Below are 21,357 nucleotides of genomic sequence, written 5' to 3'. Positions count from 1 at the left end.
TTACAAGCTGAGCAAATGAATTTCCTTTAAAATAGGTTTAAAACATAGGGAGGTTCTGACTCAGTGGGCATTCTCTGGAGCCTCTTTGCTGATGAGATTAGAAAAACAGTCCTCTGGGCCGGATTTGAACCAGCGACCTATGGATAACTGTGAATCCTCCACTACAGTCCACCGCTCTACCAACTGAGCTACCAGGGGCTCTGTATACTTTCTTATTCCTACTCATTGCTTTACGTCCGTCCCTGTCTGCCGTCTGCACATACTGCTACTCAGCGCGGCCATATAGACGCACAGGAAATGCAATCATCGGCTGCAACTGCAAACATTGCCCAGATTAAGTTTTATAATGCTCGATGGTGTCGATTAGGTTAAAATATGCAAGTAGGAAGTGTCTGAAGTATGTCAGAGGACTGCTAAGTGTATTACGAGTCTTATCCTGCTGTCTGGTTCCATGGTGTAACGGTTAGCACTCTGGACTCTGAATCCAGCGATCCGAGTTCGAATCTCGGTGGAACCTTCGTTTAGTCTAAATTTTCTGTAATAAGAGTTTCTCGCTGAGGAAGTAGCAGCAATAGGCTCACGGCGTTAGTTTCTACGTTTGTGTAAAAAACGATGCGTCTATAAAACGGCCGAATATTGGTGCGACTTTGTGACCTATATAGAACATTAAACGAGTAATACCTGTAAGAGCAAGCAATTTTACGATAATTCGAAGAAATATCATTATCCCACTGTGGCGTCGCAACTAGTGCGAGCGCACAGTTTTCTATCAAATATTTACTGTGAAATGTAGACAGACTTTAAAGTAGCCATCAGATTAGCATATGTGCTGTAGCGGGCAGATTACCGGTGTCAGTTCGTCTGACGTCACGACCATATGGCATGTCTGTACCGTGAGAATGTAAGACCTGTGCGCTAACTAGCCGCGTGTATAACGTGGAACTTTCATCTTTAATAACTTCTAACTGAGGAACCTGAGGAAATTAAAAGTTAATATACTAGTTTCTGTTATGAATAAAAATAAGTCATCCAAATTTGAGCTTTGAAACCTGCATATTTTGGAAATTAGAAAAATCTTACAGAAAACGCAAATTTCTACAATTTTCGAGTCTAAATAAATACCATTATGTATAGATCACCTTCAGTGACCATCCAACTATGAAACAAAATCACCTTCCGTGCTTTTGTATTTATTTTGAGAATTTTACTTTTAGAAATTCACCTATAACTTTGTTAAAACCATAAATGTTTTGAATTTTTGTGAACAGTTATTTTATATGAGTAGGTGAGAGTGAATGAGTGTGCCTGAGTGAATGAAAGAGGGACATTCGCCATTCTTTGCAAGTGTATAAAATCTAGGTTGGAACTCGCAAGTGTTCAGACGATGTAACCGTGGGAACAGAGTCGCCAGTGGTTCCCCATCTTAGTGAATGTCGGATGTCCAAGAGTGTATGGTATTGTACAAGCAGCCAGAACGTTCGCGAGTATTTAAATAATTTCTGGAAATAAAGTAAAGTCTAGTTTTCCTTTCGGTTTGTTAAATTATACAGTAAATTTTGTGTAACAAGAAATCATGACGTAAATGATTCAGAAGTCATGACTGGTGCGTGCTAGATTTTGGCGCGAGGCGCACCCAAAGAGTTAATTCTGATTGGCTGTGTGATGTGTGAGCCAATGAGATGCGAGGACGGTTAGCAGACTAGGAGAGTGAGTCGCGAGTGGATGAGGAGTCGCGAAGGAACTGTGATCGAGAAGAGACATGCTTGATGTGTCCTCGCGAATAATGTGTAAAATGAAGTCATAAAACGGCTTCATCGGTTCGGTACTGTGCGATTTGAGACTGGAAGAGTCCAGTAACGCGTAGTGTGAGTTTGAGCGAGTGGTGACTTTTCGTTCCGCGAAAGACGCGAGTAACTTTAATAATTAAAAGCGTGGCGGTACTTCGTAAACTTTTACTAAGTGCTTATGGCGAGCATTAACGTTAAAAAACGAACTATTATTGAACATCGACTGCAAACGTGTATGTTAGAAAATCGTCTGTGTTGCAGTTAAGTAAATTCCGTAACTTTGAAAGCTAATTCTGGCGGGGTTTGAGTGTGGATAGAATTGTGAACTGAACTTTCTTCAAACGTAGATTAGCGGGCTGATGATCAGGCTTAAAGACAATAAAGAGCTTAAATAGAATTACCAACTTCGCGTTCTCGTTTGAGTAAACAATTACTACCATTCCAATAACTCAATTTATTTAGGAAGATTGCTCATAGATTGTATTTCAGCAAACATGTAACGCGGCCTCCGGTGAGCGGCTATAAAATTGCAGTTTCTTCAACACTGCTTTTCTGCAATTTTTCCAGTAGCTGCTATCAGGAGAGGCGAGTGCAGCAACTACCTAAGAAACGAGGTAGGTGGATTTTCTTTCAGGGAAAGGAAACTGCGCGAAAAGAGCCTGACCCGTCGCAAGTGGTGCATCGGCCGGGAAATAAAAATAGTAAATTCCAGTGAATTTCAAAAAAAGCAGTAGTGACAATTACCGGACAATACAGAAGTGCTCGCTATGTGTAGGAACTGTGTAGCGTACAAATTGATATCGCCACGTGAATAGGAAGGACAGTGAAAGTGTCCGTGAACTGTAATGTGTTGTACGTAACGGAAGAATTTTTCGGTGACTACGCGCCGATTGGAATAGCAGTCTACGACGGCGTCTGGCAGACGACGAGCTACGGAGACTACGCAGAGGCGACGACAGCAGTGGCAGTTGGCAGCGCTGATTCGAGCGGGGGCCCGGAAACTGGTACAGCATTGCAGTGTATGGTGAACGGACCCGCAGTTTCATCTAGCAGCAACGCAGCACGCCGAAGCACAAAGTTAAGTACAGTGCTTTTGAAAACTTTGTGTGTTTGTGGAGTCAAACTGAGAAAAATGGCTGAGTTTCAACCAAGTGACAAAAAGGCGGAACTAAGTTGTGATAGTGGGATGGAGACAGGGGAAAATGACCCCATGAATTTTAGTTTAGACGTGTCTCAACCCAATTTCAGTAGTAGTTTGACTGATTCATCCTATGTTAATTATAGTTTGGAGTCAGATCCAAATATGTCAGTGCCCAGTGAGTTACAGTTACCCATGCCGGTAGTTAATGTTAATAGGGACATTGTATCAGCAAATGAGGGGGCGAAGGATAATGTCGCCAGTATGCTGATGAATCTATTAACTAAGATGAACGTGTTGGATTCCAATATGTCAAGTAAGATGGATTCCAGTATATCAAAATTGGAAACTAATATGTCACAAATGGAAACTAATATGTCAAGTAAAATGGATTCAAAAATGTCTAAATTAGGATCTGATTTAAGTAATGAGATGACTAAAATGGGCGCTGATTTAGATTCCAAAATATCCGATCTCAGAGACTGTTGGAAGCAAGATTTAGCAGTGCTCAGTAGTAAAGTAAATGTTGAAATACAGCAGGTTAAACTAGAATGTACAGAAAATATTGTTCAAGTGCAAAGTGAATTGACGACACGAATCGAACAGGTTACTGAGGATCAACAGCAATTTAAATCCCATGTTGATGCAGAATTAGATAAAGTATGTGAGCACATAAAAGTGGTAGAGAATTCCAATGAAATTAATCATGCCGCCTTAGAATGTAAAGTAAATGATACCAAAATTCGGTGTGAGAAACTTGGAGAGCAAGTTGTAAATAAGGTCAATAATTTAGAGACTCACATAAGCCATTTCAGTGAAAGTGTGAATGAGCAACTTTGTGGGCATGAATGCAGACTAACCAAAGTAGAACAGTGTGTTTCTAACCATAGTGGTAGTATAATTTCCAGTGGAATAATTGAATCTACCGAGGTTGCGTATGTTACCCACAGACAGTTTTTAAAATTTGACCCAAGTAAGAACATGCACCCCAGAGAATTTTGGAACGATTTTGAAGACGTTTTGCCGAAAGTATGGAGCGATAAACAAAAGATAGGCTTTATCACTTCAAATTTGATGGGAGAGGCCAGAGTATGGGGGAATTTAGCCTCTGAAAAATACGCGAAATTGTCAGAATTTAAATTAGCGTTCTTTGAGGAATACTGGGGAAAGAGAAAGCAGATGGATGTTCTTAATCGGTTCTGGTCGGGAGAGAAGTATGACCCCAAGAGAGAGGGCATCAAACGATTTGTTCAAAGGTGGGTAACAACTCTGTCCTACCTTAGTAATAAGTTAGAAACAGAACAGATCATATTAGGGGTAGAAAATAAGCTACCGTGGAACTGGAAAACTAAGATCATATCTGCGCCCCGAGATAACATTGACAAGTTCGTACAGTATTTAGAAAGAGTTGAATCCGTCCAAAAAGAAGAAGAAAACATGAGGAGGGAGCATCGCCCGCCTGCTAGGCAGAATGACAATCGCGCGGATGTAAACATTAATAGGATGGGTGTTCAGAGAGGCGGCGGATACCGTGGCAGTTCACGTGGTAGAGGAAGAACATATGTTAACAGGTTCAATGAACGCGAGCAGTATGACAGCGGCCGACAGATGTCAGGAGGTGAGGCGGTCAGCTGGAGGCATAGTGATGACGCACCGCGCTCGGAAAACCATTAATTGTCTACGAGTGTGCTGGCGATCGTAGGCAACAGCGTTTAAAGTTAAATCCGCTGGCAAAACCATTCATAAGAAAGCAGCCTGAACGACCACCTAACATAAATGTTGTTGCTACAAAATTTAGGGAGGATAACGTAAAACAGACAGAGATAGTAGCTTTAAGTCAAGTGGAGGTTAATGAACCAATTAACTGTAAGAATAATCATAAGAAGCCACTTATTGAAGAACTAAGTACTAGTTATAAGGGTAATAATCAGAAAGACATTATGCACAGTAAAACTAATGAAGAGCTGTCGGATAGGGGTGAGAACAGTAATAATGGCAGGGTTGTGACTGTGCTTGATAAGATAATTGATGTTGTAGATAGTTACGAAGAAGAGGATAGATTAGAGGAGGAGGTAGAGGTTAATGACGACGCCTTGGATAGGGTCGTAGAAAAGGAGGTTAATGAGAAAGAGGGGGAAACATTGGAAAAATGTTTTGACTTAGCAATAGTGGATAGGCTAATAGGAGCTGCCACTAGAATTGAGGGTGATAATAAGCATGAAATAAACCCTGTAAGTGTGAATGTGATTGCCACCCAAAAGACAGGCTTCGAAAGGAGAGAAATTGTGCAAGATTTATTGGAGGAAGCAGAACCCAAAATAAATAAAGAGTACTTAGGGCAACCGATAGTAGAGCTAAGAGTATTAAATGAACCAGTTAAATGTTTGATAGATACTGGATCGGAAGTCTGTGCAGTATCCCAGAACTTGGTAAATGAACTCCCTAACAGTAAACAGATTGTTAAGATGCCAGTAAGTGGCTTGAACATTGTAGTAGCAACCGGTAAGACTAAGAAGACAGTAAAACAGGAAGTGTTTCTACCCATAGCATTTAAGGAAGTAGAAATAAGACAGAACTTCTTAGTTATAAATGGACTGAGTGTAGACATATTGGTGGGGGCTGACTTTTTGAATAAATATGAAGGATGGGTGAATTTTTCTACCAATGATGTTATGGTAAAAATTAAGGGTAAACTAATTACTATACCTTTCATCGGTAAGCAGCTATGTGAGGATTCTGAGCAGAATGATTTTCCTATATGTATTTGTAAAACAGAGAAATTCTTGGAGGGCTATAATGAGTACGGTGGCAAAAAAGTAGAGGATCCGTCTGAGCTTGTGAGTGTCAGAAATAGGATCGAGGAGAAATTACTAGAATTTATTGATATTGATGAAGCAAGGAAAAACGATTTAAGACAAATACTAGTCAAACATGCCGAGGTTTTCTCAGATCAACCAGGGCTAGTAAAGGATTATGAGTGTTTTTTGACAGTGCAGAAAGACGCTCATTTCTTCAAAAAACCATTTGCAATCCCAGAAGTACATAAGGAGGCAGTACGTGACTTAATTCAAAATATGTTAGAGTGGGGAATTATTGAAAGGGCTGTTAGTGTGTACAATAACCCGCTAGTTATAGTTCCTAAGAAGGATGGCTCAATTAGACTAGTGTTGGATGCTCGAGCATTAAACAAAATAGTACTACCTGAGAGTGACCGTCCGGAGAATATTGAAGAACTGCTACAAAAGTTTAAAGGTGCTAAGTTCTTTACATCCATGGATGTGACCTGTGGATATTGGAACCTACCGTTAGCAAAGGAATCAAGAAAGTACACGGCATTCTTATTCGAAGGTAGATGTTATCAGTATAAGGTGGTGCCGTTTGGTTTAAATATAAGTGTATGTGCCTTTGTAAGAGCTATGTCGCAGGTATTAGGGGATCTAGTGCTAGTGAAAACTAGGGAAAGATCTAAGAAACTTACGTCAGAAACAAAGAAGTTTACCGATGAGTACGTGGGCCCATTTAGAATCGTAGAGAAGCCTCACCCAAATGCTTATAGACTGGAGTTTGTGAAATCACATAAGGTGTTAGGGCTTAGGAACATTGTGGATTTGAAAAGATATGTTCAAAAGAGAGACGTGGCCAGGAGTGAGTAGATACCTCAGAGAGCTTTGCACTCTTTGCAGAGCTAAGTGCGTGACGAGCACTAGGTCTCGAGTCGTTTGACAATATTTCTTCCACTTTCTTTTCCGTATTGTCAACCTACCTCTTCTTTCATTCAGAACTAAAATTCTATCGTCTTTCCTTCTTCTCTATCGTAGTTTTTAAGTGATAAAGTGTTTAAGTAATGAGTAGGAAAGAACCTCAGTGCAGTATAGGTTAAGCGTAAGGAATGAGTGTAAGAGAAAATCAAAAAGGATTAAGATACCTCAGATAAGTAATAAGTCTCAGTAAAGTAAATGTTTGGCCTAAGGTGTGAGTAATGCCCTTAGAAAGGTAAAATAACTAAGAAATGTAAGAGCCTCAGAAAATATGGTGACGAACATTGAAGCTGTTTGTTAAGTAACAGAACGATATGTTAAGACGTAGCATTAAGCTAATGTTTAGGAAAGGAAATGGAGCAGTACAGCAAAACTGTCTGTTCAATGAAGTCAGAGCCTCAGGAGGTGATTTAGTGGTAAAATGAGTAAAGGTACAGTGCAACAAGGTTGACTGTCAAAGGGGTAAAGGAAGTTAAGTTAAAGGGACAGTGCAGCAGGACTGACTGTCAAATGAAGAGAAATATGTGAGAAAAGGAGAAAGAATGAGCATAGTGTTTGGCTAGCTCGATATTAGGAAAAAGTGAGGCTACGAAGGTGAGTAAATAAAAAGCTTAATGTTGGTAACCAGAGGTGGCGTTGGTTGGTAAACAGAGGAGATGTTTGTAAACAAAAGGAAGTGAGGCTACGAATGTAAACAGAGCTGAGGCGACGTTGGTAACTCAGGAGGTGGATGTATGTTAGAAAGTATGGGTAACGAGGTTTCGCAGATTAGTAGGAAACGCTTTAACAAATACTAACCTGAGTGTGTGAAGTATGAGTATGAGAGTTGTAAATTAAACCCGAATGTGACTAGAGAAAACCTGATGTTGACAAGAAATTGAAGTAACTCCAGATATGTGAGATGAGGAAAGTACCCATGACATCGATTCCATTTTTGACCAGAGACACACAAAGCTCCCCAAGTTTGTCGTAGAGATTAGTATAAGGATTGTAGTGTTGATAAATGAATAAGTAAATATGTATTTTTCAGTGTTTAATTTATGATACAGGACTACAGGAGATTGCCTGGAGACAGAATTGTAATATTGATAATTTTGTGTATATTTTATATTGTTGTGTATTGTACAGGAACTGGAGAGTCACCAGTGCTGGCGGAGATTTATTATGTATTTGTGAACTATTTGTAGGAATTGTTTTTCTTAGTATTTCTTATGTAACCATAACTTGTTTGATTATGAGATGAAGAAGTAATTAAAGAGTAAATGTGCCACTTCGGTACTGCATTAGGAAAGTCAATTCACTTTTCACTTAAAAAAAAAAAAAAAAAAAAAATTGAAAATTGTACATACTGTAAAGTAAATTTTATCAAAAATATGAGACTTTAGAGTCAAGCAGATAGCGCCATTTATCGCTGCTGTAGGTTAAGACGTAGCAGTTAGAAAGGGAACTGAGGCCAGCTGATGTTTCAGGTGCGCCGAAGTAAACAGAGGTGGTAGCACGAGACTTGAAATGGACCTCCCAAGCAGGACCCGGTCGAACTACGAGTGCTATCAAAATCTTAAGTGTAAGTGGTAAAAAAGTGACGCTCACCATAGCGATAGTAGTGTTAGTGTGCGTGTGACGTACATCAAGATAGTATTTAGGTTTGTTTTCTCTTTCAGGAATTTGTAAATAGAATTTTGTAATCTGAAAAATTTTTTTTGAATGATGATAAAAGTGCATGTTTAGATATAAGATGTTTTGTAGGTCGTCAGCCCTAGGTATAAGTGGATGATTGATGTACAGGAACTATAAATGTTAAATAGCTGTTTGAGTAAATCTTTAATAGAAATTTTTTTAGAAAACTAAAAGTTTGTCATGAATGAAAAAATTTAGTTTCCTCAGGAGGTGTGTGGCGTCGCAACTAGTGCGAGCGCACAGTTTTCTATCAAATATTTACTGTGAAATGTAGACAGACTGTAAAGTAGCCATCAGATTAGCATATGTGCTGTAGCGGGCAGATTACCGGTGTCCGTTCGTCTGACGTCACGACCATATGGCATGTCTGTACCGTGAGAATGTAAGACCTGTGCGCTAACTAGCCGCGTGTATAACGTGGAACTTTCATCTTTAATAACTTCTAACTGAGGAACCTGAGGAAATTAAAAGTTAATATACTAGTTTCTGTTATGAATAAAAATAAGTCATCCAAATTTGAGCTTTGAAACCTGCATATTTTGGAAATTAGAAAAATCTTACAGAAAACGCAAATTTCTACAATTTTCGAGTCTAAATAAATACCATTATGTATAGATCACCTTCAGTGACCATCCAACTATGAAACAAAATCACCTTCCGTGCTTTTGTATTTATTTTGAGAATTTTACTTTTAGAAATTCACCTATAACTTTGTTAAAACCATAAATGTTTTGAATTTTTGTGAACAGTTATTTTATATGAGTAGGTGAGAGTGAATGAGTGTGCCTGAGTGAATGAAAGAGGGACATTCGCCATTCTTTGCAAGTGTATAAAATCTAGGTTGGAACTCGCAAGTGTTCAGACGATGTAACCGTGGGAACAGAGTCGCCAGTGGTTCCCCATCTTAGTGAATGTCGGATGTCCAAGAGTGTATGGTATTGTACAAGCAGCCAGAACGTTCGCGAGTATTTAAATAATTTCTGGAAATAAAGTAAAGTCTAGTTTTCCTTTCGGTTTGTTAAATTATACAGTAAATTTTGTGTAACAAGAAATCATGACGTAAATGATTCAGAAGTCATGACTGGTGCGTGCTAGATTTTGGCGCGAGGCGCACCCAAAGAGTTAATTCTGATTGGCTGTGTGATGTGTGAGCCAATGAGATGCGAGGACGGTTAGCAGACTAGGAGAGTGAGTCGCGAGTGGATGAGGAGTCGCGAAGGAACTGTGATCGAGAAGAGACATGCTTGATGTGTCCTCGCGAATAATGTGTAAAATGAAGTCATAAAACGGCTTCATCGGTTCGGTACTGTGCGATTTGAGACTGGAAGAGTCCATTAACGCGTAGTGTGAGTTTGAGCGAGTGGTGACTTTTCGTTCCGCGAAAGACGCGAGTAACTTTAATAATTAAAAGCGTGGCGGTACTTCGTAAACTTTTACTAAGTGCTTATGGCGAGCATTAACGTTAAAAAACGAACTATTATTGAACATCGACTGCAAACGTGTATGTTAGAAAATCGTCTGTGTTGCAGTTAAGTAAATTCCGTAACTTTGAAAGCTAAATCTGGCGGGGTTTGAGTGTGGATAGAATTGTGAACTGAACTTTCTTCAAACGTAGATTAGCGGGCTGATGATCAGGCTTAAAGACAATAAAGAGCTTAAATAGAATTACCAACTTCGCGTTCTCGTTTGAGTAAACAATTACTACCATTCCAATAACTCAATTTATTTAGGAAGATTGCTCATAGATTGTATTTCAGCAAACATGTAACGCGGCCTCCGGTGAGCGGCTATAAAATTGCAGTTTCTTCAACACTGCTTTTCTGCAATTTTTCCAGTAGCTGCTATCAGGAGAGGCGAGTGCAGCAACTACCTAAGAAACGAGGTAGGTGGATTTTCTTTCAGGGAAAGGAAACTGCGCGAAAAGAGCCTGACCCGTCGCACCACGAAGGTTAAAAATCCCATGATTATCAACTAGCTATTACAAGCTGAGCAAATGAATTTCCTTTAAAATAGGTTTAAAACATAGGGAGGTTCTGACTCAGTGGGCATTCTCTGGAGCCTCTTTGCTGATGAGAATTGAAAAACAGTCCCCTGGGCCGGGATTGAACCAGCGACCTATGGATAACTGAATCCTCCACTACAGTCCACCGCTCTACCATCTGAGCTACCAGAGGCTCTGTATACTTTCTTATTCCTACTCATTGCTTTACGTCCGTCCCTGTCTGCCGTCTGCACACACTGCTACTCAGCGCGGCCATATAGACGCACAGGAAATGCAATCATCGGCTGCAACTGCAAACATTGCCCAGATTAAGTTTTATAATGCTCGATGGTGTCGATTAGGTTAAAATATGCAAGTAGGAAGTGTCTGAAGTATGTCAGAGGACTGCTAAGTGTATTACGAGTCTTATCCTGCTGTCTGGTTCCATGGTGTAACGGTTAGCACTCTGGACTCTGAATCCAGCGATCCGAGTTCGAATCTCGGTGGAACCTTCGTTTAGTCTAAATTTTCTGTAATAAGAGTTTCTCGCTGAGGAAGTAGCAGCAATAGGCTCACGGCGTTAGTTTCTACGTTTGTGTAAAAAACGATGCGTCTATAAAACGGCCGAATATTGGTGCGACTTTGTGACCTATATAGAACATTAAACGAGTAATACCTGTAAGAGCAAGCAATTTTACGATAATTCGAAGAAATATCATTATCCCACGAAGGTTAAAAATCCCATGATTATCAACTAGCTATTACAAGCTGAGCAAATGAATTTCCTTTAAAATAGGTTTAAAACATAGAGAGGTTCTGACTCAGTGGGCATTGTCTGGAGCCTCTTTGCTGATGAGATTAGAAAAACAGTCGTCTGGGCCGGATTTGAACCAGCGACCTATGGATAACTGTGAATCCTCAACTACAGTCCACCGCTCTACCAACTGAGCTACCAGAGGCTCTGTATACTTTCTTATTCCTACTCATTGCTTTACGTCCGTCCCTGTCTGCCGTCTGCACACACTGCTACTCAGCGCGGCCATATAGACGCACAGGAAATGCAATCATCGGCTGCAACTGCAAACATTGCCCAGATTAAGTTTTATAATGCTCGATGGTGTCGATTAGGTTAAAATATGCAAGTAGGAAGTGTCTGAAGTATGTCAGAGGACTGCTAAGTGTATTACGAGTCTCATCCTGCTGTCTGGTTCCATGGTGTAACGGTTAGCACTCTGGACTCTGAATCCAGCGATCCGAGTTCGAATCTCGGTGGAACCTTCGTTTAGTCTAAATTTTCTGTAATAAGAGTTTCTCGCTGAGGAAGTAGCAGCAATAGGCTCACGGCGTTAGTTTCTACGTTTGTGTAAAAAACGATGCGTCTATAAAACGGCCGAATATTGGTGCGACTTTGTGACCTATATAGAACATTAAACGAGTAATACCTGTAAGAGCAAGCAATTTTACGATAATTCGAAGAAATATCATTATCCCACGAAGGTTAAAAATCCCATGATTATCAACTAGCTATTACAAGCTGAGCAAATGAATTTCCTTTAAAATAGGTTTAAAACATAGGGAGGTTCTGACTCAGTGGGCATTCTCTGGAGCCTCTTTGCTGATGAGATTAGAAAAACAGTCCTCTGGGCCGGATTTGAACCAGCGACCTATGGATAACTGTGAATCCTCCACTACAGTCCAGCACTCTACCAACTGAGCTACCAGAGGCTCTGTATACTTTCTTATTCCTACTCATTGCTTTACGTCCGTCCCTGTCTGCCGTCTGCACACACTGCTACTCAGCGCGGCCATATAGACGCACAGGAAATGCAATCATCGGCTGCAACTGCAAACATTGCCCAGATTAAGTTTTATAATGCTCGATGGTGTCGATTAGGTTAAAATATGCAAGTAGGAAGTGTCTGAAGTATGTCAGAGGACTGCTAAGTGTATTACGAGTCTTATCCTGCTGTCTGGTTCCATGGTGTAACGGTTAGCACTCTGGACTCTGAATCCAGCGATCCGAGTTCGAATCTCGGTGGAACCTTCGTTTAGTCTAAATTTTCTGTAATAAGAGTTTCTCGCTGAGGAAGTAGCAGCAATAGGCTCACGGCGTTAGTTTCTACGTTTGTGTAAAAAACGATGCGTCTATAAAACGGCCGAATATTGGTGCGACTTTGTGACCTATATAGAACATTAAACGAGTAATACCTGTAAGAGCAAGCAATTTTACGATAATTCGAAGAAATATCATTATCCCACGAAGGTTAAAAATCCCATGATTATCAACTAGCTATTACAAGCTGAGCAAATGAATTTCCTTTAAAATAGGTTTAAAACATAGGGAGGTTCTGACTCAGTGGGCATTCTCTGGAGCCTCTTTGCTGATGAGATTAGAAAAACAGTCCTCTGGGCCGGATTTGAACCAGCGACCTATGGATAACTGTGAATCCTCCACTACAGTCCACCGCTCTACCAACTGAGCTACCAGAGGCTCTGTATACTTTCTTATTCCTACTCATTGCTTTACGTCCGTCCCTGTCTGCCGTCTGCACACACTGCTACTCAGCGCGGCCATATAGACGCACAGGAAATGAAATCATCGGCTGCAACTGCAAACATTGCCCAGATTAAGTTTTATAATGCTCGATGGTGTCGATTAGGTTAAAATATGCAAGTAGGAAGTGTCTGAAGTATGTCAGAGGACTGCTAAGTGTATTACGAGTCTTATCCTGCTGTCTGGTTCCATGGTGTAACGGTTAGCACTCTGGACTCTGAATCCAGCGATCCGAGTTCGAATCTCGGTGGAACCTTCGTTTAGTCTAAATTTTCTGTAATAAGAGTTTCTCGCTGAGGAAGTAGCAGCAATAGGCTCACGGCGTTAGTTTCTACGTTTGTGTAAAAAACGATGCGTCTATAAAACGGCCGAATATTGGTGCGACTTTGTGACCTATATAGAACATTAAACGAGTAATACCTGTAAGAGCAAGCAATTTTACGATAATTCGAAGAAATATCATTATCCCACGAAGGTTAAAAATTCCATGATTATCAACTAGCTATTACAAGCTGAGCAAATGAATTTCCTTTAAAATAGGTTTAAAACATAGGGAGGTTCTGACTCAGTGGGCATTCTCTGGAGCCTCTTTGCTGATGAGATTAGAAAAACAGTCCTCTGGGCCGAATTTGAACCAGCGACCTATGGATGACTGTGAATCCCCCACTACAGTCCACCGCTCTACCAACTGAGCTACCAGAGGCTCTGTATACTTTCTTATTCCTACTCATTGCTTTACGTCCGTCCCTGTCTGCCGTCTGCACACACTGCTACTCAGCGCGGCCATATAGACGCACAGGAAATGCAATCATCGGCTGCAACTGCAAACATTTCCCAGATTAAGTTTTATAATGCTCGATGGTGTCGATTAGGTTAAAATATGCAAGTAGGAAGTGTCTGAAGTATGTCAGAGGACTGCTAAGTGTATTACGAGTCTTATCCTGCTGTCTGGTTCCATGGTGTAACGGTTAGCACTCTGGACTCTGAATCCAGCGATCCGAGTTCGAATCTCGGTGGAACCTTCGTTTAGTCTAAATTTTCTGTAATAAGAGTTTCTCGCTGAGGAAGTAGCAGCAATAGGCTCACGGCGTTAGTTTCTACGTTTGTGTAAAAAACGATGTGTCTATAAAACGGCTGAATATTGGTGCGACTTTGTGACCTATATAGAACATTAAACGAGTAATACCTGTAAGAGCAAGCAATTTTACGATAATTCGAAGAAATATCATTATCCCACGAAGGTTAAAAATCCCATGATTATCAACTAGCTATTACAAGCTGAGCAAATGAATTTCCTTTAAAATAGGTTTAAAACATAGGGAGGTTCTGACTCAGTGGGCATTCTCTGGAGCCTCTTTGCTGATGAGATTAGAAAAACAGTCCTCTGGGCCGGATTTGAACCAGCGACCTATGGTTAACTGTGAATCCTCCACTACAGTCCACCGCTCTACCAACTGAGCTACCAGAGGCTCTGTATACTTTCTTATTCCTACTCATTGCTTTACGTCCGTCCCTGTCTGCCGTCTGCACACACTGCTACTCAGCGCGGCCATATAGACGCACAGGAAATGCAATCATCGGCTGCAACTGCAAACATTGCCCAGATGCTCGATGGTGTCGATTAGGTTAAAATATGCAAGTAGGAAGTGTCTGAAGTATGTCAGAGGACTGCTAAGTGTATTACGAGTCTTATCCTGCTGTCTGGTTCCATGGTGTAACGGTTAGCACTCTGGACTCTGAACCCAGCGATCCGAGTTCGAATCTCGGTGGAACCTTCGTTTAGTCTAAATTTTCTGTAATAAGAGTTTCTCGCTGAGGAAGTAGCAGCAATAGGCTCACGGCGTTAGTTTCTACGTTTGTGTAAAAAACGATGCGTCTATAAAACGGCCGAATATTGGTGCGACTTTGTGACCTATATAGAACATTAAACGAGTAATACCTGTAAGAGCAAGCAATTTTACGATAATTCGAAGAAATATCATTATCCCACGAAGGTTAAAAATCCCATGATTATCAACTAGCTATTACAAGCTGAGCAAATGAATTTCCTTTAAAATAGGTTTAAAACATAGGGAGGTTCTGACTCAGTGGGCATTCTCTGGAGCCTCTTTGCTGATGAGATTAGAAAAACAGTCCTCTGGGCCGGATTTGAACCAGCGACCTATGGATAACTGTGAATCCTCCACTACAGTCCACTGCTCTACCAACTGAGCTACCATAGGCTCTGTTTACTTTCTTATTCCTACTCATTGCTTTACGTCCGTCCCTGTCTGCCGTCTGCACACACTGCTACTCATCGCGGCCATATAGACGCACAGGAAATGCAATCATCGGCTGCAACTGCAAACATTGCCCAGATTAAGTTTTATAATGCTCGATGGTGTCGATTAGGTTAAAATATGCAAGTAGGAAGTGTCTGAAGTATGTCAGAGGACTGCTAAGTGTATTACGAGTCTTATCCTGCTGTCTGGTTCCATGGTGTAACGGTTAGCACTCTGGACTCTGAACCCAGCGATCCGAGTTCGAATCTCGATGGAACCTTCGTTTAGTCTAAATTTTCTGTAATAAGAGTTTCTCGCTGAGGAAGTAGCAGCAATAGGCTCACGGCGTTAGTTTCTACGTTTGTGTAAAAAACGATGCGTCTATAAAACGGCCGAATATTGGTGCGACTTTGTGACCTATATAGAACATTAAACGAGTAATACCTGTAAGAGCAAGCAATTTTACGATAATTCGAAGAAATATCATTATCCCACGAAGGTTAAAAATCCCATGATTATCAACTAGCTATTACAAGCTGAGCAAATGAATTTCCTTTAAAATAGGTTTAAAACATAGGGAGGTTCTGACTCAGTGGGAATTCTCTGGAGCCTCTTTGCTGATGAGATTAGAAAAACAGTCCTCTGGGCCGGATTTTAAACAGCGACCTATGGATAACTGTGAATCCTCCACTACAGTCCACCGCTCTACCAACTGAGCTACCAGAGGCTCTGTATACTTTCTTATTCCTACTCATTGCTTTACGTCTGTCCCTGTCTGCCGTCTGCACACACTGCTACTCAGCGCGGCCATATAGACGCACAGGAAATGCAATCATCGGCTGCAACTGCAAACATTGCCCAGATTAAGTTTTATAATGCTCGATGGTGTCGATTAGGTTAAAATATGCAAGTAGGAAGTGTCTGAAGTATGTCAGAGGACTGCTAAGTGTATTACGAGTCTTATCCTGCTGTCTGGTTCCATGGTGTAACGGTTAGCACTCTGGACTCTGAATCCAGCGATCCGAGTTCGAATCTCTGTGGAACCTTCGTTTAGTCTAAATTTTCTGTAATAAGAGTTTCTCGCTGAGGAAGTAGCAGCAATAGGCTCACGGCGTTAGTTTCTACGTTTGTGTAAAAAACGATGCGTCTATAAAACGGCCGAATATTGGTGCGACTTTGTGACCTATATAGAACATTAAACGAGTAATACCTGTAAGAGCAAGCAATTTTACGATAATTCGAAGAAATATCATTATCCCACGAAGGTTAAAAATCCCATGATTATCAACTAGCTATTACAAGCTGAGCAAATGAATTTCCTTTAAAATAAGTTTAAAACATAGGGAGGTTCTGACTCAGTGGGCATTCTCTGGAGCCTCTTTGCTGATGAGATTAGAAAAACAGTCCTCTGGGCTGGATTTGAACCAGCGACCTATGGATAATTGTGAATCATCCACTACAGTCCACCGCTCTACCAACTGAGCTACCAGAGGCTCTGTATACTTTCTTATTCCTACTCATTGCTTTACGTCCGTCCCTGTCTGCCGTCTGCACACACTGCTACTCAGCGCGGCCATATAGACGCACAGGAAATGCAATCATCGGCTGCAACTGCAAACATTGCCCAGATTAAGTTTTATAATGCTCGATGGTGTCGATTAGGTTAAAATATGCAAGTAGGAAGTGTCTGAAGTATGTCAGAGGACTGCTAAGTGTATTACGAGTCTTATCCTGCTGTCTGGTTCCATGGTGTAACGGTTAGCACTCTGGACTCTGAATCCAGCGATCCGAGTTCGAATCTCGGTGGAACCTTCGTTTAGTCTAAATTTTCTGTAATAAGAGTTTCTCGCTGAGGAAGTAGCAGCAATAGGCTCACGGCGTTAGTTTCTACGTTTGTGTAAAAAACGATGCGTCTATAAAACGGCCGAATATTGGTGCGACTTTGTGACCTATATAGAACATTAAACGAGTAATACCTGTAAGAGCAAGCAATTTTACGATAATTCGAAGAAATATCATTATCCCACGAAGGTTAAAAATCCCATGATTATCAACTAGCTATTACAAGCTGAGCAAATGAATTTCCTTTAAAATAGGTTTAAAACATAGGGAGGTTCTGACTCAGTGGGCATTCTCTGGAGCCTCTTTGCTGATGAGATTAGAAAAACAGTCCTATGGGCTGGATTTGAACCAGCGACCTATGGACAACTGTGAATCCTCCACTACAGGCCACCGCTCTACCAACTGAGCTACCAGAGGCTCTGTATACTTTCTTATTCCTACTCATTGCTTTACGTCCGTCCCTGTCTGCCGTCTGCACACACTGCTACTCAGCGCGGCCATATAGACGCACAGGAAATGCAATCATCGGCTGCAACTGCAAACATTGCCCAGATTAAGTTTTATAATGCTCGATGGTGTCGATTAGGTTAAAATATGCAAGTAGGAAGTGTCTGAAGTATGTCAGAGGACTGCTAAGTGTATTACGAGTCTTGTCCTGCTGTCTGGTTCCATGGTGTAACGGTTAGCACTCTGGACTCTGAATCCAGCGATCCGAGTTCGAATCTCGATGGAACTTTCGTTTAGTCTAAATTTTCTGTAATAAGAGTTTCTCGCTGAGGAAGTAGCAGCAATAGGCTCACGGCGTTAGTTTCTACGTTTGTGTAAAAAACGATGCGTCTATAAAACGGCCGAATATTGGTGCGACTTTGTGACCTATATAGAACATTAAACGAGTAATACCTGTAAGAGCAAGCAATTTTACGATAATTCGAAGAAATATCATTATCCCACGAAGGTTAAAAATCCCATGATTATCAACTAGCTATTACAAGCTGAGCAAATGAATTTCCTTTAAAATAGGTTTAAAACATAGGGAGGTTCTGACTCAGTGGGCATTCTCTGGAGCCTCTTTGCTGATGAGATTAGAAAAACAGTCCTCTGGGCCGGATTTGAACCAGCGACCTATGGATAACTGTGAATCCTCCACTACAGTCCACCGCTCTACCAACTGAGCTACCAGAGGCTCTGTATACTTTCTTATTCCTACTCATTGCTTTACGTCCGTCCCTGTCTGCCGTCTGCACACACTGCTACTCAGCGCGGCCATATAGACGCACAGGAAATGCAATCATCGGCTGCAACTGCAAACATTGCCCAGATTAAGTTTTATAATGCTCGATGGTGTCGATTAGGTTAAAATATGCAAGTAGGAAGTTTCTGAAGTATGTCAGAGGACTGCTAAGTGTATTACGAGTCTTATCCTGCTGTCTGGTTCCATGGTGTAACGGTTAGCACTCTGGACTCCGAATCCAGCGATCCGAGTTCGAATCTCGGTGGAACCTTCGTTTAGTCTAAATTTTCTGTAATAAGAGTTTCTCGCTGAGGAAGTAGCAGCAATAGGCTCACGGCGTTAGTTTCTACGTGTGTGTAAAAAACGATGCGTCTATAAAACGGCCGAATATTGGTGCGACTTTGTGACCTATATAGAACATTAAACGAGTAATACCTGTAAGAGCAAGCAATTTTACGATAATTCGAAGAAATATCATTATCCCACGAAGGTTAAAAATCCCATGATTATCAACTAGCTATTACAAGCTGAGCAAATGAATTTCCTTTAAAATAGGTTTAAAACATAGGGAGGTTCTGACTCAGTGGGCATTCTCTGGAGCCTCTTTGCTGATGAGATTAGAAAAACAGTCCTATGGGCTGGATTTGAACCAGCGACCTATGGACAACTGTGAATCCTCCACTACAGGCCACCGCTCTACCAACTGAGCTACCAGAGGCTCTGTATACTTTCTTATTCCTACTCATTGCTTTACGTCCGTCCCTGTCTGCCGTCTGCACACACTGCTACTCAGCGCGGCCATATAGACGCACAGGAAATGCAATCATCGGCTGCAACTGCAAACATTGCCCAGATTAAGTTTTATAATGCTCGATGGTGTCGATTAGGTTAAAATATGCAAGTAGGAAGTGTCTGAAGTATGTCAGAGGACTGCTAAGTGTATTACGAGTCTTGTCCTGCTGTCTGGTTCCATGGTGTAACGGTTAGCACTCTGGACTCTGAATCCAGCGATCCGAGTTCGAATCTCGATGGAACTTTCGTTTAGTCTAAATTTTCTGTAATAAGAGTTTCTCGCTGAGGAAGTAGCAGCAATAGGCTCACGGCGTTAGTTTCTACGTTTGTGTAAAAAACGATGCGTCTATAAAACGGCCGAATATTGGTGCGACTTTGTGACCTATATAGAACATTAAACGAGTAATACCTGTAAGAGCAAGCAATTTTACGATAATTCGAAGAAATATCATTATCCCACGAAGGTTAAAAATCCCATGATTATCAACTAGCTATTACAAGCTGAGCAAATGAATTTCCTTTAAAATAGGTTTAAAACATAGGGAGGTTCTGACTCAGTGGGCATTCTCTGGAGCCTCTTTGCTGATGAGATTAGAAAAACAGTCCTCTGGGCCGGATTTGAACCAGCGACCTATGGATAACTGTGAATCCTCCACTACAGTCCACCGCTCTACCAACTGAGCTACCAGAGGCTCTGTATACTTTCTTATTCCTACTCATTGCTTTACGTCCGTCCCTGTCTGCCGTCTGCACACACTGCTACTCAGCGCGGCCATATAGACGCACAGGAAATGCAATCATCGGCTGCAACTGCAAACATTGCCCAGATTAAGTTTTATAATGCTCGATGGTGTCGATTAGGTTAAAATATGCAAGTAGGAAGTTTCTGAAGTATGTCAGAGGACTGCTAAGTGTATTACGAGTCTTATCCTGCTGTCTGGTTCCATGGTGTAACGGTTAGCACTCTGGACTCCGAATCCAGCGATCCGAGTTCGAATCTCGGTGGAACCTTCGTTTAGTCTAAATTTTCTGTAATAAGAGTTTCTCGCTGAGGAAGTAGCAGCAATAGGCTCACGGCGTTAGTTTCTACGTGTGTGTAAAAAACGATGCGTCTATAAAACGGCCGAATATTGGTGCGACTTTGTGACCTATATAGAACATTAAACGAGTAATACCTGTAAGAGCAAGCAATTTTACGATAATTCGAAGAAATATCATTATCCCACGAAGGTTAAAAATCCCATGATTATCAACTAGCTATTACAAGCTGAGCAAATGAATTTCCTTTAAAATAGGTTTAAAACATAGAGAGGTTCTGACTCAGTGGGCATTCTCTGGAGCCTCTTTGCTGATGAGATTAGAAAAACAGTCCCCTGGGCCGGATTTGAACCAGCGACCTATGGATAAGTGTGAATCCTCCACTACAGTCCACCGCTCTACCATCTGAGCTACCAGAGGCTCTGTATACTTTCTTATTCCTACTCATTGCTTTACGTCCGTCCCTGTCTGCCGTCTGCACACACTGCTACTCAGCGCGGCCATATAGACGCACAGGAAATGCAATCATCGGCTGCAACTGCAAACATTGCCCAGATTAAGTTTTATAATGCTCGATGGTGTCGATTAGGTTAAAATATGCAAGTAGGAAGTGTCTGAAGTATGTCAGAGGACTGCTAAGTGTATTACTAGTCTTATCCTGCTGTCTGGTTCCATGGTATAACGGTTAGCACTCTGGACTCTGAATCCAGCGATCCGAGTTCGAATCTCGGTGGAACCTTCGTTTAGTCTAAATTTTCTGTAATAAGAGTTTCTCGCTGAGGAAGTAGCAGCAATAGGCTCACGGCGTTAGTTTCTACGTTTGTGTAAAAAACGATGCGTCTATAAAACGGCCGAATATTGGTGCGACTTTGTGACCTATATAGAACATTAAACGAGTAATACCTGTAAGAGCAAGCAATTTTACGATAATTCGAAGAAATATCATTATCCCACGAAGGTTAAAAATCCCATGATTATCAACTAGCTATTACAAGCTGAGCAAATGAATTTCCTTTAAAATAGGTTTAAAACATAGGGAGGTTCTGACTCAGTGGGCATTCTCTGGAGCCTCTTTGCTGATGAGATTAGAAAAACAGTCCTCTGGGCCGGATTTGAACCAGCGACCTATGGATAACTGTGAATCCTCCACTACAGTCCACCGCTCTACCAACTGAGCTACCAGAGGCTCTGTATACTTTCTTATTCCTACTCATTGCTTTACGTCCGTCCCTGTTTGCCGTCTGCACACACTGCTACTCAGCGCGGCCATATAGACGCACAGGAAATGCAATCATCGG

General features: G+C 41.3%; 30 non-coding genes across 30 annotated transcripts; 14 read left to right on the top strand and 16 right to left on the bottom strand.

Annotated features, from left to right (window-relative positions):
- Positions 1-109: 109 nt before the first annotated feature.
- Trnay-gua (transfer RNA tyrosine (anticodon GUA)) lies at positions 110-198 on the bottom strand. Its single transcript is given in 2 exon segments — positions 110-145; positions 162-198. It is a non-coding gene; the product is annotated as a tRNA-Tyr (tRNA).
- Positions 199-445: 247 nt separating this feature from the next.
- Positions 446-517, top strand: Trnaq-cug (transfer RNA glutamine (anticodon CUG)). Its single transcript has one exon. It is a non-coding gene; the product is annotated as a tRNA-Gln (tRNA).
- Positions 518-10,447: 9,930 nt separating this feature from the next.
- Trnay-gua (transfer RNA tyrosine (anticodon GUA)) lies at positions 10,448-10,534 on the bottom strand. The gene is given in 2 exon segments: positions 10,448-10,483; positions 10,498-10,534. It is a non-coding gene; the product is annotated as a tRNA-Tyr (tRNA).
- Positions 10,535-10,781: 247 nt separating this feature from the next.
- Trnaq-cug (transfer RNA glutamine (anticodon CUG)) lies at positions 10,782-10,853 on the top strand. Its single transcript has one exon. It is a non-coding gene; the product is annotated as a tRNA-Gln (tRNA).
- A 358-nt stretch (positions 10,854-11,211) lies between these two features.
- On the bottom strand, positions 11,212-11,300 carry Trnay-gua (transfer RNA tyrosine (anticodon GUA)). The gene is given in 2 exon segments: positions 11,212-11,247; positions 11,264-11,300. It is a non-coding gene; the product is annotated as a tRNA-Tyr (tRNA).
- A 247-nt stretch (positions 11,301-11,547) lies between these two features.
- Trnaq-cug (transfer RNA glutamine (anticodon CUG)) lies at positions 11,548-11,619 on the top strand. The gene has a single exon. It is a non-coding gene; the product is annotated as a tRNA-Gln (tRNA).
- A 358-nt stretch (positions 11,620-11,977) lies between these two features.
- On the bottom strand, positions 11,978-12,066 carry Trnay-gua (transfer RNA tyrosine (anticodon GUA)). Its single transcript is given in 2 exon segments — positions 11,978-12,013; positions 12,030-12,066. It is a non-coding gene; the product is annotated as a tRNA-Tyr (tRNA).
- A 247-nt stretch (positions 12,067-12,313) lies between these two features.
- Trnaq-cug (transfer RNA glutamine (anticodon CUG)) lies at positions 12,314-12,385 on the top strand. The gene has a single exon. It is a non-coding gene; the product is annotated as a tRNA-Gln (tRNA).
- Positions 12,386-12,743: 358 nt separating this feature from the next.
- Trnay-gua (transfer RNA tyrosine (anticodon GUA)) lies at positions 12,744-12,832 on the bottom strand. Its single transcript is given in 2 exon segments — positions 12,744-12,779; positions 12,796-12,832. It is a non-coding gene; the product is annotated as a tRNA-Tyr (tRNA).
- A 247-nt stretch (positions 12,833-13,079) lies between these two features.
- Trnaq-cug (transfer RNA glutamine (anticodon CUG)) lies at positions 13,080-13,151 on the top strand. The gene has a single exon. It is a non-coding gene; the product is annotated as a tRNA-Gln (tRNA).
- A 358-nt stretch (positions 13,152-13,509) lies between these two features.
- On the bottom strand, positions 13,510-13,598 carry Trnay-gua (transfer RNA tyrosine (anticodon GUA)). Its single transcript is given in 2 exon segments — positions 13,510-13,545; positions 13,562-13,598. It is a non-coding gene; the product is annotated as a tRNA-Tyr (tRNA).
- Positions 13,599-13,845: 247 nt separating this feature from the next.
- On the top strand, positions 13,846-13,917 carry Trnaq-cug (transfer RNA glutamine (anticodon CUG)). The gene has a single exon. It is a non-coding gene; the product is annotated as a tRNA-Gln (tRNA).
- Positions 13,918-14,275: 358 nt separating this feature from the next.
- Trnay-gua (transfer RNA tyrosine (anticodon GUA)) lies at positions 14,276-14,364 on the bottom strand. The gene is given in 2 exon segments: positions 14,276-14,311; positions 14,328-14,364. It is a non-coding gene; the product is annotated as a tRNA-Tyr (tRNA).
- A 234-nt stretch (positions 14,365-14,598) lies between these two features.
- Trnaq-cug (transfer RNA glutamine (anticodon CUG)) lies at positions 14,599-14,670 on the top strand. The gene has a single exon. It is a non-coding gene; the product is annotated as a tRNA-Gln (tRNA).
- A 358-nt stretch (positions 14,671-15,028) lies between these two features.
- Trnay-gua (transfer RNA tyrosine (anticodon GUA)) lies at positions 15,029-15,117 on the bottom strand. Its single transcript is given in 2 exon segments — positions 15,029-15,064; positions 15,081-15,117. It is a non-coding gene; the product is annotated as a tRNA-Tyr (tRNA).
- Positions 15,118-15,794: 677 nt separating this feature from the next.
- On the bottom strand, positions 15,795-15,883 carry Trnay-gua (transfer RNA tyrosine (anticodon GUA)). Its single transcript is given in 2 exon segments — positions 15,795-15,830; positions 15,847-15,883. It is a non-coding gene; the product is annotated as a tRNA-Tyr (tRNA).
- Positions 15,884-16,130: 247 nt separating this feature from the next.
- On the top strand, positions 16,131-16,202 carry Trnaq-cug (transfer RNA glutamine (anticodon CUG)). The gene has a single exon. It is a non-coding gene; the product is annotated as a tRNA-Gln (tRNA).
- A 358-nt stretch (positions 16,203-16,560) lies between these two features.
- Trnay-gua (transfer RNA tyrosine (anticodon GUA)) lies at positions 16,561-16,649 on the bottom strand. Its single transcript is given in 2 exon segments — positions 16,561-16,596; positions 16,613-16,649. It is a non-coding gene; the product is annotated as a tRNA-Tyr (tRNA).
- Positions 16,650-16,896: 247 nt separating this feature from the next.
- On the top strand, positions 16,897-16,968 carry Trnaq-cug (transfer RNA glutamine (anticodon CUG)). Its single transcript has one exon. It is a non-coding gene; the product is annotated as a tRNA-Gln (tRNA).
- A 358-nt stretch (positions 16,969-17,326) lies between these two features.
- On the bottom strand, positions 17,327-17,415 carry Trnay-gua (transfer RNA tyrosine (anticodon GUA)). The gene is given in 2 exon segments: positions 17,327-17,363; positions 17,379-17,415. It is a non-coding gene; the product is annotated as a tRNA-Tyr (tRNA).
- Positions 17,416-17,662: 247 nt separating this feature from the next.
- Trnaq-cug (transfer RNA glutamine (anticodon CUG)) lies at positions 17,663-17,734 on the top strand. The gene has a single exon. It is a non-coding gene; the product is annotated as a tRNA-Gln (tRNA).
- A 358-nt stretch (positions 17,735-18,092) lies between these two features.
- Trnay-gua (transfer RNA tyrosine (anticodon GUA)) lies at positions 18,093-18,181 on the bottom strand. The gene is given in 2 exon segments: positions 18,093-18,128; positions 18,145-18,181. It is a non-coding gene; the product is annotated as a tRNA-Tyr (tRNA).
- Positions 18,182-18,428: 247 nt separating this feature from the next.
- Positions 18,429-18,500, top strand: Trnar-ccg (transfer RNA arginine (anticodon CCG)). Its single transcript has one exon. It is a non-coding gene; the product is annotated as a tRNA-Arg (tRNA).
- Positions 18,501-18,858: 358 nt separating this feature from the next.
- On the bottom strand, positions 18,859-18,947 carry Trnay-gua (transfer RNA tyrosine (anticodon GUA)). Its single transcript is given in 2 exon segments — positions 18,859-18,895; positions 18,911-18,947. It is a non-coding gene; the product is annotated as a tRNA-Tyr (tRNA).
- A 247-nt stretch (positions 18,948-19,194) lies between these two features.
- On the top strand, positions 19,195-19,266 carry Trnaq-cug (transfer RNA glutamine (anticodon CUG)). The gene has a single exon. It is a non-coding gene; the product is annotated as a tRNA-Gln (tRNA).
- A 358-nt stretch (positions 19,267-19,624) lies between these two features.
- On the bottom strand, positions 19,625-19,713 carry Trnay-gua (transfer RNA tyrosine (anticodon GUA)). The gene is given in 2 exon segments: positions 19,625-19,660; positions 19,677-19,713. It is a non-coding gene; the product is annotated as a tRNA-Tyr (tRNA).
- Positions 19,714-19,960: 247 nt separating this feature from the next.
- On the top strand, positions 19,961-20,032 carry Trnar-ccg (transfer RNA arginine (anticodon CCG)). Its single transcript has one exon. It is a non-coding gene; the product is annotated as a tRNA-Arg (tRNA).
- A 358-nt stretch (positions 20,033-20,390) lies between these two features.
- On the bottom strand, positions 20,391-20,479 carry Trnay-gua (transfer RNA tyrosine (anticodon GUA)). Its single transcript is given in 2 exon segments — positions 20,391-20,426; positions 20,443-20,479. It is a non-coding gene; the product is annotated as a tRNA-Tyr (tRNA).
- Positions 20,480-20,726: 247 nt separating this feature from the next.
- Trnaq-cug (transfer RNA glutamine (anticodon CUG)) lies at positions 20,727-20,798 on the top strand. Its single transcript has one exon. It is a non-coding gene; the product is annotated as a tRNA-Gln (tRNA).
- Positions 20,799-21,156: 358 nt separating this feature from the next.
- On the bottom strand, positions 21,157-21,245 carry Trnay-gua (transfer RNA tyrosine (anticodon GUA)). Its single transcript is given in 2 exon segments — positions 21,157-21,192; positions 21,209-21,245. It is a non-coding gene; the product is annotated as a tRNA-Tyr (tRNA).
- Between the last annotated feature and the right edge of the window lie 112 nt (positions 21,246-21,357).

The sequence above is a fragment of the Schistocerca gregaria genome, chromosome 2 (assembly GCF_023897955.1).
Source record: "Schistocerca gregaria isolate iqSchGreg1 chromosome 2, iqSchGreg1.2, whole genome shotgun sequence".
NCBI classification, from domain to species: Eukaryota; Metazoa; Arthropoda; class Insecta; order Orthoptera; family Acrididae; genus Schistocerca; species Schistocerca gregaria.
The sequence above is the reverse complement of the archived record's forward strand: the minus strand, read 5'-3'. Positions and strand labels throughout refer to the sequence as shown.